The sequence below is a fragment of the Pelodiscus sinensis genome, chromosome 1 (genome assembly GCF_049634645.1).
Source record: "Pelodiscus sinensis isolate JC-2024 chromosome 1, ASM4963464v1, whole genome shotgun sequence".
In the NCBI taxonomy this organism is placed as follows: domain Eukaryota; kingdom Metazoa; phylum Chordata; order Testudines; family Trionychidae; genus Pelodiscus; species Pelodiscus sinensis.
Window position 1 is genome coordinate 312400896 of NC_134711.1, and position 13839 is coordinate 312414734.

General features: G+C 40.1%; 1 protein-coding gene across 27 annotated transcripts in view; it reads left to right on the plus strand.

The window, feature by feature from the left end:
• Nucleotides 1-13839, plus strand: part of DLG2 (discs large MAGUK scaffold protein 2) — a 1555116-nt gene that overhangs the window by 1324706 nt on the left and 216571 nt on the right. The gene's annotated exons all lie outside the window — the stretch shown is intronic.

Here is a 13839-nt window from a genome sequence, read left to right on the forward strand (position 1 = left end):
TCATACATACAGAATGGGAAGCGACTGTCTAGAAAGGAGTACGGCAGAAAGGGATCTAGGGGTTATAGTGGACCGCAAGTTGAATATGAGTCAGCAGTGTGATGCTGTTGCAAAGAAAGCAAACATAATTCTGGGAAGCATTAACAGATGTGTTGTGAGCAAGACACGAGAAGTCATTCTTCCGCTCTACTCTGTGCTGGTTAGGCCTCAACTGGAGTATTGTGTTCAGTTCTGGGCACCACATTTCAAGAAAGATGTGAAGAAATTGGAGAGGGTCCAGAGAAAAGCAACAAGAATTATTAAAGGTCTAGAGAACATGACCTATGAGGGAAGGCTGAAGGAATTGAGTTTGTTTAGTTTCGAAAAGAGAAGATGGAGGGGGGACATGATAGCAGTTTTCAAATATCTGAAAGGGTGTCATAAGGAGGAGGGAGAAAACTTGTTCATCTTGGCCTCTGAGGATAGAACAAGAAGAAATGGGCTTAAACTGCAGCAAGGGAGGTTTAAGTTGGACATTAAGAAAAAATTCCTAACTGTCAGGGTAGTTAAGCACTGGAATAAATTGCCCAGGAAGGTTGTGGGATCCCCATCTCTGGAGATATTTAAGAGTAGGTTAGATAAATATCTATCAGGGATGGTCTAGACAGTATTTGGGTCTGCCATGGGGGCAGGGGACTGGACTTGATGACCTCTCGAGGTCCCTTTCAGTCCTAGTATTCTATGATTCTATGATTTATTGGCTATGGGCTTAATTATAGCATGATTGTGTCTTACTTAAATAATTCAGTTTTTCAATGAACCAGTGAATCTCAGTCTGTATTATGTGTTTCACTTGATAGATAAATCCTTTGTGGATATTTCACAGATTTGTAGATAATTTTTTTTCAGGGTGAGGAAAACTCATAGCAACTCTGGTTATTTTCCAGGTCATGAGGCTTGGTGTAATGCTCTAACTAAGTTGTAGAATATATGATTAAACATTGAATAGTATATAGATGAGAAAATAAATCAAAGTATGTTTAAATGAGATAGATGTATTCTGCAGCACTAAGTGCATTCTAATAATAGAATCTATTTCTCCCCTGATTTGAAAGAAAATAGTTTCCAATCTAAACTGTGCGTCTGGTCCCTGACCGTGTCCCTGTCTCTGATAATCCAAAGGTCAGAATTTAAAGAAAAAATACTTTATTATTTTGTTTAAATTTGAACTCCCGAATGGTTCATATACTCTCTAAAGTTAGACGACTGAAAAAAATCTGTGAAGGACATTTTGTTAACCTGTATAAATTTAAATGTCAGACATTTAAGAGGGCAATTGCTAATAGTAAAATATCTCTGCAAAGCATTGATTTTTAACTGCAGGGAAATTGCTTTAAAGGCCAAGAAAATTCTGACCTTTTCTATATTTTGTTTAACTTATCTTTGTCAGTCACGAGTGGCTTTAGACAAAAAAAATTTTGTATGCTGCTTAATCTGACCAAGACTTGTGTGGAAGGATGAGATAAGAATTATACCTTGAGGATCATGTTGTACTTCTATGGTAAATGTAAAATATCAGTAAGCTCTGAAAGTAGATGACAGAGATAGCAAAAACAATATCTTCTGGCTTTATTTTATCCCACTGCAGAAGTTAAAGACAGGTATTTAAGCCCCAGCCGTAGCTACTGGCCTATGAAAACTCAAAGGACTTCCTGACTCATGCAGCTGCAGAGGCTGCTTCTTCTCTCAGGCTACGTCTACACTACATTCTTTTTCCAGAAAAAGATACGCAAATTGCAAACTGCAATTTGCATACTTCTTTCTGCTTTTTTTTTCTGAAGAGGCTTTTCTGACATTTGGCCCATCTACACAGGGCCAAATGTGAGAAAAACCTCCTCTTTCAGAAGATCCCTTATTCCTCATAAAAGGCTTCTGAAAGAACGCACCTGCTTTTTTTGGAAACTGTTCCAAAAAAGTGGATGCATTCCCCGGATGTGGCAGAGTTTTTCCGGGATACCTCTGGAAAAGGTATCCCGGAGAGATGTTCTTTCCTCTTGGTAGTAGCTGCATAATGTCTTCTCAGAGATTTTTTGGCCTCCTCTGACCACTCATTTCTACAGGGGTTAGAATGCAACTCCATCATCTCCCTGAGAAACATGCTCAGAGGATGCTGATGTTCAGTCATCCAAGGAAAAATCGAAAGGGTCTTATGTCCTTAAGTCACCTCGGTGTCACAGTAGCATTCTGTTGTTCAACCCAAGAGAAGAAGAGGTCAAAGATGATGATCTTTGGTGATTACGAACAATAATCTCCTGATCAGGTTACTCATAGATAGGGATTAGAGGAAATGGGCCTCCACAACCACTTTCTGTCTCCCTACGAGCCAGGTCTGGTGGTGGAATGTGAGAGATGATTTGAAATAATTCTTTTTTTTTATTTCTGCTCCACATAACAAATACACATAATGCATACAAAAAGGCAGCCATCTCTATTGTCCCTCCACTTTAATGAGGCTGTGCTGCTTCAGTGTTTGTTGATGAAATGCTCAGAATGCCCTTTTAGATTCAGATTTAATAATCTTCTTCTAAGATCTGCAGACCAAATTCCTTGTCTTTCTTATGCTATGGTACATTAGAAGTAACAGTGCTAAAATCAACGGTGTTACACTTGTGTAAAACTGAAATCACTGAAATTACTGTCTGGACAAGCATTTCCAAGTGCTTTAAAATATATTAGAAGATGGATTCTTCCTTTTTGATGGCCCTCAGTTATCCTAGGGGCCATATTTTGAAAAGTGGTGTCTAGTTTTGGATGCCCATCTTTACAAATTTATAGCTTAACAACTGCAGCTCTCATTGAACTGTGCTGAGTGTGCTCAAGACTTCTAAGAATCAGACTTGAATTTTCCAAAGATGAACTCCCCAAAATTGAGGCATCTAAAATTGGAGGCTGCTTTTAAAAATCTGCACCTTTGTGTCTTTGCTTTTCAGATCTTCTGGCTTGCCTGTAAGTTACCCAATTCCAGGTCAGAAGTGTTTTCCAATACCAATACCAGGAGTCTATCTTCAGAGACTGACACCTATCCTAGAAATATGAAACTCTCACAGGCCACGGGAAACAGGTCAATCCTTGCCAACAGACAGCCCCTGAACCTCAAGCAAATTCTTTCTAGTAACCACACAGCACACCTACCCATGCAAACTACGGCACATTAGAGACTCACATAACCGTACATCCACTAATGTGATCCATGCCATCAAATGCCAGCAGTGCCTCTCTGCCATGTATATTGGCCAAACTGAACAGTCTCTATGAGAAAGAATTAATGGACACAAATCAGATATCTGAAAAGGCAACACACAGAAACCTGTTGGGGAACATTTTAAGTTGCCCAAGCACTCATTAACATATCTCAAAGTCACCATATTGTTTCAGACCAATTTCACAAGCCAGCTCCACAGGGAGGCCTCAGAGCTTAACTTCATATACAAGTTTGATGCCTTCTACAGTAGTAAGAACAAAGACATTGGGTGGAGAGCTCACTACATTCCACATCCTAATGACATAAAAAATGAAACAATGGGTACAAGAACACTTAGTACCTTCTCTATCAGCTTCATGTAGCATAGACATTCTAATTGACTATTCTTTTCCCTTTTTTTCCTTTTCCCCCCTTCTTTTTTCTTTTCTCCCCTCATCCACTATTTAATAACTCCATTCATCTGAAGAAGTGGTTGTGCCCACAAAAGCTCATGATATCATCTACACGTTTTGTTAGCCTCTATGGTGCTGCTAGACAATTTGTTGGTTTTTAAGTTTTTCCAATTACAGACTAACACGGTTACCCCTTTGAAACTTTTGACATGTGATTGTCAACCTCATTTTGACTTCAGGTTAAGTGGAATGATTTGGTTTTTTTAATTGCCTGTATCATTGTGGTTTCCCATGACAGAAGCTGACTGCAGTCATTTCTTCAACAAATGCATTGGCAATGAATGTTCACCCATACCTATGGATGACTTGGACTAGGTGCTTTGCAATATTATTCAGTGTTCTATTTGCACGCTTTCTCATGTAATTTGATCACAGTGCCAATACTATGTGTCCCAAATATTCAAAATTAATGAGTAAGACCCAAAAAATTCATAAGATCAGCTTAAAAAATCATGAAATTCATTAAATCATAAATTTGGGGTATTTGTGTATTTTCTGGTGTTTTAGGGTAATTTGTCCTACTTTTCTTTGCAAAGATGAAGGCTAATAATTTGTGTGTGGATATTTTTTAATGAAAGTTGAGATTCTCATATAATCAAATGTCTAGGTGCTGGGGCTTTAAGAAACACATTGAATATCACAAAACTCATGATTACATTGTGAAAGTTACCAACATTGCCATTTTAGTGGTCTGTCTGTTTCTTTGTACAGTAACACATTGGCTTGTTGGACCAACTGCCTAATTCAGTGTGGCAATTCCTGTGTTCCTACAGGCCACTATTAAAGTTTTGCTTTGCCAGAGTCTCTTTTGAATCACTCCTATCACACATATTCTGAGTTCAGAGATGCTGGATTTCAAAGCTTGTGTGATATCTTTGTTGATCAGTTTCAGGGACTCGAATAAATCTGGTAACTTAGATAGGGTATGTCTACCCAGCAAAGTTATTATGAAATTACAGCCCTTATTTCAAAATAACTTTACTAGCATCTACACAGCCAAACCATTATTTCGAAATTAATTCAAAATAGTGGAGCACTTATTTCGAATTTGGTAAACCTCATTCCACGAGGAATAACGCCAAATTCGAAATAGATATTTTGAAATAAGTGCTGTGTAGACACACATATCGAAATAGTGGGCCTCCAGCCTTCCTGGGGTGCCCTGGGGCCACTCCAGCCTCAATCAAGAACATTTCTCTCCCTCCCCTCTCCCCTCAGTATCAACAGCTCAAAAATAAGGAGGATAAAAAAAGATATCTATACTTTGTTAAATTGTGTGATTAAGGGCTGTAAGTCAAGTTACATAAACTCCATTTTGAAGAGCTTTTTAAATAGGATTTTCTTGAGTAATTTAGAAATTATGTTAAAATTAAAGAGCTTGGTGGGATGGATAAAATTAATAGTTTTGATGATAATACTTTTGGAAGTATTAGTAATATGCCTAATACATTGAATACAGCCAGTGTGTATTTTCACAGTATAGTCTCAACTGGTAAAGGAAATTATCCTCTTTTAATTTATCAGTCTGAAATTTTGTACCTTGTCCTTTATATTATGTTCATCTTATTAAGAGATTGAGCTTTGATCCCTCACTCCTTAATCACACATTTCCAGCTGAACTCAATGGGAGTTTTGCCTGAGTCAGAAACACAAAACCTGTCAGATGTTTCATTAAAAAAGCCATTTGATTTATATTCCGAAGTTGTGATAACCGACTATATCCAATTATTTCTGTAGATTTTTCTTACATCCGAGGGCCTGATTTAAAGTTAGAGTTGCATTATACCAGCTTTAATGCAGCTATCCTACTGGCAAAGTCATATAAAGGGGCTGAGACAAAAGACAGGACTATGCAGCACTTTAAAGACTAACAAGATGGTTTATTAGGTGGTGAGCTTTCGTGGGCCAGACCCACTTCCTCAGATCAAATTGAGTCTCACTTACACTGATTATAATTTTGACTTTTTCAGCCATAGCTCAAAGTAAAATTGGGATCCTAAGGAAACCTATAGTATAACTGTTCACCCCCAGAGGAAGCACTGTGCCTTGCTTACATACTAGATATTATGCGTGTTCCCACTGCATTGCTGCTGCCTGCAGAGAGGTGAAAAAGAAGTGAGGACACTCGCACACAAAAACAGGGATTGTTCAAGATCACATGGGCAGGCATTCATGAACCTTCTTTCTTCCCTCTGTGCATCCATTCAGGAGTAACCCGTATCTACCTAATCTATCATTACCCTACAGACAGGAAAATAACAAAGACTCTTTGTGTACACAAAGGTGCATCAATTCCATTGACATCTATGTGGTTTAAAATGCTTGTCCACTTTAGCTAAGAGGTATACAACTTAGCATTTAGGGCAGAGTAATTTCCTCCCTGTCAATATAGCTTTCAGTCAGAATATTCTTGTTATCTAGCTTGTGCACAAGCATCACTTTTTTAAATAAGTTAATGTCCTCTTTCTAAGGCATCTGATTGGCTTCCCCCAAAGAAATTATAAATGTATAATTTAATGATAGCAATAGAGATTACTTTCGTTGCTATTTGTGTTGCCATTTTGGTGAGCATAATTGTACACTTCTGAAATCCTTGTTCTAAATATGGTAGCAGACCAATCTTCAGTCTCTTATTTTACCAACTCAGTAACAGGGAAAGCTGAGATAGTCAGAAGTTGCAACTTGTAGGCAAAAATTGACAGAACCAGGAACAAACCCTGGATCTCCTGACTTGTGAGGTCCTTTTGAAAGCTCTCTAGGCTAGATAATCATTCTTCACCCCTTCTCTCTACCTTCACTTACCTGAGTAAGTACCTAGGGACAGTCTGGTCTGAACTATCAAATAGTGCAACAGATGCACTTGAGGAAAACTCACATCTTCACAGTTCTTTCAAAACCATACATTTAAATATTCCCAGGAGATTTGAGAACTATGTAAAACTAAAAATAATTAATGGAATGATATGGAATGATAAATCACTACCCATTTGATGGGGCAGGAGGATGATTTGTGAATAAAACAGAGGGTAGGAAATATAACAGAGGAAGGATGGCTCAGTGGTTATGGCATTGACTTGGGACATGGAACTCAATTCCTGGCTTTGTCACAGACTTCCTATGTGAGCTTGGACAAGTCTCTGTGCCTCAGTTCCCCAGAATAGGGATAATAGCAGAGTGCACAGAGAGAGTGCAGGCTGTGCTGCCTTATGTATTTATATCTCTTTATATTTAGTTGTTGCTATCTGTTTATCCATCGTATGTTCCTGTATACTCCCACCCCATTTACTACAGGACCCAAGCATCTCATCATCTTTCATGATCCTTCCCTGCGTTATAGCTGGGAACACCACAGATCCGCCCCACCCTCAGTACAAAGTACCATACAGACATTTAGCATTTATAAGTCTCAGTCATGGTATCTTTCCTTTAGGTTTTGTTTGTTATGAAATAGGAAGCAGAACATCCCACAGCCTGTCTTATTACATTTGCTGTTTGAAATTGGCTAGTTGAAGTAATCAGGGTGATACTCTTAGAGCTAGGTTTTCAGGGGCTCAGCACCCACAATTGGGGGTCTGTTTTCAAAGGAATTCAGCACTCATTAAAGTACATAAATGAGAGTCAGATATTCAGAGGTATTGCGCCCCCAGCAGCTCCTGCTATGATGCTTCTGGCCAGATTTGAAGGATTTCAGCATTCCAGGGGCTGAGCTCTTTTGAAAAACTATCCCCCAAACTGGTTGCTTCGAAATTTTGACTCTAAGCATTACTGCCACAAGTACTTAATACATTCCTGACAATCAGCTCACTGAAGTGAAACAAAATGAGAAATTACTTTAGCCTTTGTTATAATACACAGTAACAATACTTGAAATCAGAACAGGTTTAAAATGCTTGCCATGCTGCATGATCTACATTACACATAGGTCATCCCATGTATTGTGTTCATAGACCCATGGAATCGAAGACTTTACAGTTTTGTGCCCTTTGTGTTCTTTACATTTTTAACAATGAAACTGAACTCTCTGATAACTTCTATTTGATAAGAGAAATACATGAACCCTGCAAAAGCTTAACTCATATTCTTCATTTAAAAGGCACATAGTTGTTACTCCAAAAGCTGCCTTGTCACTAGGGTTGCTTGAAGTGTTATATTGCAACTAATTTATGTGACAGGTTTTGCTCTTATATTTTTTTTTGTCTTGAATGGTTGTGATCAAATCACAGTGTTTATGAATTTGTTCATTATGTGAAGTTTTTCAGTAAATAGACTTGGATTACTTTTCAGCTCTGCGTTGTTTGTTTACTACTCAGAGAAAGTATGTAGGTGATTATTTGAAATTCACCACTCAGGTTTTGTGACTAATTACCTAACTGTCATAATATTGCTTTTCTTCCTCGAATGAGCTAACCTTTGTGTAACTACCTCCACATCTATCACAAGCAAAGCTCACTGTGTAAAATGGCTGGTTTCCTTTCATAACTAAACTTATTCCATGTACCGGACAAAAACCTTTACATTTTGTGAACGTTCAAATGGATGTAATGGGAGGGAGCTCCCAGGCTCTAGAGAAGGAACAGTCTTCAGCCTACTAATAGTGAACTGGAGGAATGAGCGGGGCATTATTTGCATATAGGCTACCCATCGTCCTAATAGGAATGTTCTGGTTGCTTTCGTTTTGGGAGCTTAAGTAATGAAATGATATCCTTTTAGTGTGGGAAAAGGGCAACAGTCCTGTACTTAATATGCCCTTACTGAGGAATCACAATAACTGAAACCTCAGTTTTGCATAGCTGGACAGTGGACCTGGACAATAGACAAAAAGGAAGAAGAGAGTAGTGGCTTCTGCCTTTTGATGCAGAGAGAATCAGTTTAACTCTCTCTACAATTTAATGACAGACGAGTGAACTCTGATAAAGGACTGGATATGGTATCAAAGAGGTGTTGGCTAGATGCTGCTACAGCATCCCTCTAGAGCAGTGTTTCCCAAATGGTGCTCCGCGGAACCCTGGGGTTCCGCAAATCGAACGTAAGGGTTCGGCGAGAACCCGAACGCTCCCCTCCCTCCGCCCATAAAGAGACAGAGGAGCCCGGCGCGCAAAGACGCTGGCTCCTTCCCCGCTCCCCTTTCAGACATCTCCCGCGTCCCCCGCTGCCGCTCTGCTTTTACCACCGGACCTAGCAGCAGCAACAGCTGCTTGTCCCACTTCTGCCCGATCAACCCAAGATCCCTCTCCCGCGTCCTCTGCTGCCGCTCTGCTTTTACCACCGGAAAAAGCAGAGTGGCAGCGGGGGATGTGGGAGAGGGATTTTGGGTTGATCAGGCAGAAGCGGGACACGCAGCTGTTGCTGCTGCTAGGTCCGGTGGTAAAAGCAGAGCGGTAGCGGGGGACACAGGAGAGGGATCTTGGGTTGATCGGGCAGAAGCGGGACAAGCAGCTATTGCTGCTGCTAGGTCCCTTGGTAAAGGCAGCACGTGTGGGGGGGTTGGGGGAGAGTACTATCAGTGAGTGGAACACCGGAACTCCTACTCACTGTGAGGATCGGAACAAATCCCCATACACACTGTGAGGACACGTGGCTCCTGTGTGTGACTTTAAGTTTAAGAATTCAATCTAATATCAAAATTCCCCATGGATCGTTGGTTAAAAGAAGGAACTTTAAAGAGAAAAGTGAGTACTTCAAACTCCAATATTTTTACTGAAACCAGCAAGGAAAATACTGAGGCAGCTCAAGTTAATTATGAAAAATTTCAGCTGACTAATAAGAAATGAAGGTATTGTGAGGACTATTTGGCATTTGGATTCACAAGCAATGGAAATGAAGATGCTCCAGGTGCCCAGTGTGTAGTGTGCAACAAAATATTATCTAATAGTTGTTTAGTACCTGCTAAATTGCTAAGACATTTTGAAACAAATCATCCGGAATACAAAGATAAAGACATTCGTTTTTTTAAGCAAAAGCTTGAATTGCTTGAAAAAAGTAAACTCTTCATGTCAAAAATTGCCAAATCTGATAATGAAAATGCAACAGAGACATCTTACAAAGTAAGCTATCGTATATCACTCGCCGAAGAAGCACACACTATTGGGGAATCTCTCATAAAACCATGTGCAAAAGATATTGTGATGTGTATGTTGGATCAGGAGTCTAGTAAAAAAGTTGAGGCTGTGCCACTATCAAACAATACTGTCACACGTCGTATTCATGATCTTGCTGCTGACATCGAGAAGGAGCTTATTTTTCGGCTGCATTGATGTGATGCATATGCATTACAATTAGACGTGTCCACTGACGTTGCAGGTCTTGCAGTTCTGCTTGTATTTGTCCGTTATGATTTAATAGTTCTATTGAAGAAGACTTACTTTTATGTGAATTTTTGCAAACCAATACAACTGGTGAGAATATATTCAATTGTATCAATAACTTTATGAAAACACATCAAATAAGCTGGGAAAAATGTGTTGATGTGTGCAGTGATGGTGCCAAAGCAATGGTAGGAACAGTGGCTGGCGCTGTAACATGAATAAAAAATGTAGCACAAAACTGCACCAGCAGTCACTGCATTCTCCACAGACACACTCTGGTAGTTAAGAATATTTCTCCCTCTCTTAAAAACGTGTTGGACGAAGCAGTACAGATTATTAATTATATAAAAACTCGACCATTACAATCAAGACTGTTCAAAATTATGTGTGAAGATATGGGTAGTCAGCACACAGCCCTGCTTCTACATACAGAAGTCAGGTGGCTATCACAAGGAAAAGTGCTGGTTAGATTATTTGAATTGCGTCATGAGCTCTCCGCAAATCTGATGGATCACAAATTCCAACTGTCTGATCCTTTAACAGACTTTTTGTGGTTATCTAGAGTTGCGTATCTTGCAGACATCTTTACAAAACTAAATGAAGTAAATCTGTTGCTGCAAGGAAAGAATGTAAATATTTTTAATGCGAAAGACAAAATTTTGTCATTGTCACGGAAGCTACAGTTTTGGATCTCATCTGTAGGACGAAATGATTTGGATTGTTTACCAACTCTGAATGATTTCTTTGAAGAAAATGGATAGAAACTTGATGAAGATATTCGCAGCGACATTGCAGATCATCTCCGCGATTTATACACGAACATCATTAAGTATTTTCCAAACATCAATGACAACAATAACTGGATTTGAAATCCATTAAGTTTAACAGAAAAGCCAGTCAGTTTTTCTACACAAGATTATGAAAACCTAATTGAAATCGCGTCAGATGGCCAATTAATACAAAAATTTAAAGAAGTTTCTCTGATTACATTTTGGAGTGACTTATGTCAAAGTCAAGAATATTCATCTTTATCAAGACACGCAATTCGTCAGCTGTTACCCTTTGCCAGTACATACTTGTGCGAAACTGGGTTCTCGAACTATGCAGCAATGAAAACGAAATACAGAAATCGACTGAATGCTGCGCCAGATATGCGAATCCAACTTTCTAGTATTAAACCAAATATAAAAAGAATTTGCCAAGAAAAGAAGAAAAACCACTCTTCGCATTGAAAACTATGAATATAATTAATATTATTTGATAGTTTTATTTTTGGTACATATTTAATATTATTTTTGTTGAATATAAATGAATGGTGTTATATTCAATATGTTGAATTTAAATGAATGGTGATCTCATGACCGTATTTAGCATCTTATTACTACCAATTGTGGTGTACTGGCAGTCTGTGTGTGTTCGGGTGTGTTTTTTTGTTTTTTTGTTTTTTTTGCTCGACAAACTTAATCACTGGCTAGGGGGTTTCTTGAAATTTTTCTGAGTTTGAAAGGGTTCCGTGGTCAAAAAAAATTGGGAAACACTGCTCTAGAGCAATGGTACAGAGTCATTGTCACAGCTAGAGATAGTACAAGGTGACACACAGAGGCATGGCAAGGTAGTGCTCCCATCCTGACCCACTAACCATTGACAACAAACTGTGAGTGAAAGAAAAGGGGAAACAGAAAGAAAAAGTGGCCAGAGAAAGGGCCATTGAATGTCCACACTGGGAAATTGAGGCACCGGACTACTGCCAAATATACTGTGGCATTGGATTTTTTCCTTATGCATATAAACATATGTCACGTTGCTGGATCTTGAGGGGAGCAGCCAGATCACTGATGCACCCATAGGTGGGGGTGTTGGCCCCAAAAATGGTATAGAAGGGGGCCATGTGAGGTATTGAATGGAAGCGTATTATCTGATAATCCTATGTACGCTGTTCATGTGTTTGTATATTGTCTGTGTGTGCAATTATTAGCATGTACTTGTATGGACACTGAAGATTTCCCTGCATGTGGTTAAGCATTGGGCAGGGCCGAGCCTGTGGAGCCTGTGGACATGCTAATTACCTGTGGAACAATGGCTCTCAATGGGCCAAGGACACACCCAAAGAATGGGGGCTGTCACCTGAGAGCAGCCAGCAGGGAACAGAGAGAGGCTGAGGACCAGGTGACCTGCTGCATACCAGAAGAGGCCAGGAAGGAGGTATAAAGAGGCCATGTGGTCGATGCCATTTTGTTCTCAGCTCAGCACTTCATCCGAGAGGCAGCACTGCAGGGAGCGAAGAGCCCGAAAGACCTGTGAACCCATCCTGACCCTAGGATGTGCAACAAGAACTTTTAAACCAGCAGCTGTAACATCTCTGCTAGAGCCTGCATCGAGGACTGGGAGATTCGGTGCATGTAACGTACTATTCTTTAACAACCTTACTCTCATGCTTTTCTTTCTTGTGTTAATAAACCTTTAGTTGTTAGATGCTAAAGGATTGGCCCAGCGTGATTTGTGGGTAAGGTCCAGAGGGTAAATTGACCAGGGATCTGTGGCTGGTTTCTTGGAACCGGACAAAACTTGTTCGGGGTAGGTGGGATTGGGTGCTAGGACCCCCCCACCTGTGTATAGGCCCGGGGCCATCTGGGGCACGGATATTGCTGGGGTGTCGGAGGGGTTTTGCTTGGGAGGCTTCAGGCAGGCTGCTGAAGCGCTCTGTGGGACTGGTTTGTGGCCTGTTTGGAGAGGTCACCAGTCTGGGGGCTGTAAGGAGCCCCAGATTTGAGCAATTCACCCTGAGCGGATGCCCTCAGTTGTGCCCAGACACGGCCCGGTCTGTCACAACATATTGTCATGTTTTTGTAAGTTAATGCTATGCTCCCTTCTTCCTCTTAAGATGATCACCCCACGTTTTATACAGAGGTGCAGAAGGAAGGTATTTCCCGTGAGGGACACCTTGAAGTGTCATTCAGTTTTTCCCAGGCTTCAGAGTGGGAACTTCAGCTGGTGGTGTTGGTTCATTTAAAGAGTAACCCATAGACATTTTAACCTGGCCCTTTTTGCTGCCAATAAAAAGTGTCTGAAGGGTTTCACACAAAAAAGCTTAAGCTGTAAGAACAGTAAATACAAGAAGTGTAAAAACGGGCCACACATGAACACCCCTTATTGGTATTCTATTTGTGAGCAGGATTTTCCACTATTTGACTGTCCCTACTTCTCACTTTGTTTTTATCCACACTGTTTTAATCAGTTTTTGTTTGCCTCCCACAACGTAAGCAGAATGGTAGCTAAAGGAAAAATTTGTTTCTTTAACTCCAGATGTTGTTCTTGGCTTTTCAGTGTGTCTTTATCCATTTAATTGTACTAGGAGATTCAATGCTTGGGATTTTATTTGAGTTAATACAATAATCTTCATTGGTTGGTGTTTTTCTTTTTTCAGTCTGTGTGTAATTTGAAGTTGCACCACCCACAGTGTCCCAAGCATTGCCATGCACAGATGCTCAGTGAAATGAACACTTCCATCTGTGGAGATCTAATTAGCCAGAATCAGATTGAAATTTAGATTTTACTTCATTGTACTCTGATGCAGTCTGAAACTGTTATCATGACTGCACACTGTTGTTGGCTATGTGTGCTGCACTGGTTCTGGACAGAAAAACCTCAGTTGAACTGCCCAAGGGCATCATGAACCCACTTCTATAGTAAAAACACTTGGCTAGGTTTATTGTCAATGAATTATGGTCCTAGTATCCTGTAGACTCCACAGGACTACTAACAGATGTATGTCCATTACAATGGACCAATTCAGTGAAAGTCAGGACTTTCCCTCCCCACGTTGGCCAGACAAAGACTCTCC